Source organism: Branchiostoma floridae, chromosome 13 (genome assembly GCF_000003815.2).
Source record: "Branchiostoma floridae strain S238N-H82 chromosome 13, Bfl_VNyyK, whole genome shotgun sequence".
Lineage (NCBI taxonomy): Eukaryota > Metazoa > Chordata > Leptocardii > Amphioxiformes > Branchiostomatidae > Branchiostoma > Branchiostoma floridae.
In genome coordinates this window covers 19,409,508-19,411,407 of record NC_049991.1, presented here as the reverse complement: position 1 = coordinate 19,411,407, position 1,900 = coordinate 19,409,508, and the positions used below count along the sequence as shown (strand labels likewise).

Here is a 1,900-nt window from a genome sequence, read left to right as displayed (position 1 = left end):
AGTGCCCGGGAGGCAATGGTGTGGAAGGGGGGGTCTTGGCCCTTCCACGGTGAGACTTTGAAATTGTAGAGTTAAAAGTTGGCACTTTGTTAACATCACATGTAAATTGTAGGATTTTCTGGTCAGGTTTAAGGGTCATGTCACCATTTTTCATTGTGCAGACATTGATAAGACATTGTTGAACAAGCAAATGATACCAAAACACCACTACCCTTGTTAGAAATTAGCGTAGTGGCCCTTATTTTAGCGTAGTGGTCACAAATTTTAGTGTAGGGGCTCACTACGCTAAAATGCACTGGCTAGAACCCTGACACAGCCAGTATAGTACTTACTTTGCTTATGTTTCGATGTCTCTCAGTCTCAGACAACTATTTGAGCTTCTAACTGGTTAAGAGTTCAGCTATGCAGGGATTTTCACCTGAAACTTTGTAGCCTTGGAGCCGGATTACTCACCACCAGACCACGACATGGAGGTTTCCTGGAGCTGAGTTTAGAACCAGAGGTAATTTCTGCAGGGTTTGACCCTCTAGGCCGCGTGCTAACCTTGCAGCTTTGCTGTGGCAGGCCGGCATGAAGGACTTCTAGAAGTCAACTTCACAGGCTCACAAGTCTCAGGCAACTTTTCACTTGTTTCAACTTGGTAAGGTCTAAGAAAAAATGTCTCTTAGGCTACCCGACAGACCTTCCCAAAAACTTGCCATCCCAAGCTTCTTCTTTTTTTGTCAACAACTGTCACTGCCAAAGGCCTTTTAACCTGACATCTGAGTGATGATAAAAAGGTTGTAGTATCATTTTCCACCATGTTCTCCTCATTTCTAGCAAATGAAAAATTATGGCTTTACAATGTGTATGTAGAATGAGAATTTGAAGAAAAATCGCTACCAACCCACCCTATTTTTGTTGGGGGAAAAGTAAAGAACACACTACTTTGTCCCTGAGGCATACCCAGATGGTATAACCCATAAATGGTTCCCTTGGGATGGTCAATTGCCAGTTAGCAAAGTGAAGTAGAACAGGCAACTTTTTCGATGAAAAAATCAGAGTATTATGAATCCAATATGACCTATTATTAACACTGTGCTAAAGCTTGTGTCATAATACTAATACGACAGCAACAAATTAAGCTCTGGTATTTGCAAAAGTTTTTATGTCATTAGAATAAAACTATGCCGACATTGGGTGAGAAACATGGGAAAATTGCACAACAAGTTCCAACATTTCACCAAGTTGGTTCTCTCCTTGGTGCTGAACGACTAACCCATGCAAACATCCTGCCTAACTTTACTTCCAGTCCTTATCAGTAAGGATGGTGCAATCGTGAGGGTCTGCCTAACTCCACGATCACGATCAGAAGTTTGTGACTGTCAGTGCAAGAGGATGCTGGATTCTTTCCGTTTACCGCCGGAAATCCCTACAAATTTCATCGCAAGAGCAACCGGTTGTTGATATGTAAATCGTGTATTGTTACTCGAGTACTGGGCTTCGCTAACGTTAGCAACGTTAACAATCTGTTTAGGTTGCAAGATTTCTTTCAAAGTGTTTTTCTTGATTCGACGCATTTTCATGAAGGTTAAAATGTGCAAGTTTGTTCCGGCGACTTTTGCGTTGGTGCCCAGAAAGTTTCAGAATCGCGGCAGCATTTGAACGTCGCCATTTTGTTCAAAATTCTTCGTACACTAACCATATTCTGCTGACCAGGGAAACTGCACTGTAATTTCAAAAAGGAACTCACCAGAGACGACGTGCATGCTGTCAACTCTTCTACTAGTCTTCTAGGAAACCCACATCGTTGCTTTTGGCGAGAAAGAGAGGACAAGTTCTGCATATTCGCGCAGAAGCCGTGAAGTTCACAAAGAAGCCGCAAAACTTGCATGGTGTCGTGAGGTGCTGGAATCTGTTG

The 1,900-nt window shown here is 42.6% G+C and overlaps 1 long non-coding RNA gene across 1 annotated transcript in view; it reads right to left on the bottom strand.

Moving 5' to 3' along the window:
- The window catches only part of LOC118429617, a 15,649-nt gene extending 13,749 nt beyond the window's left edge, over positions 1 to 1,900 (bottom strand). The window contains exon 1 of the long non-coding RNA XR_004832758.1: positions 1,733 to 1,900. This is a non-coding gene — a long non-coding RNA (uncharacterized LOC118429617). The remainder of the gene's footprint in view (positions 1 to 1,732) is intronic.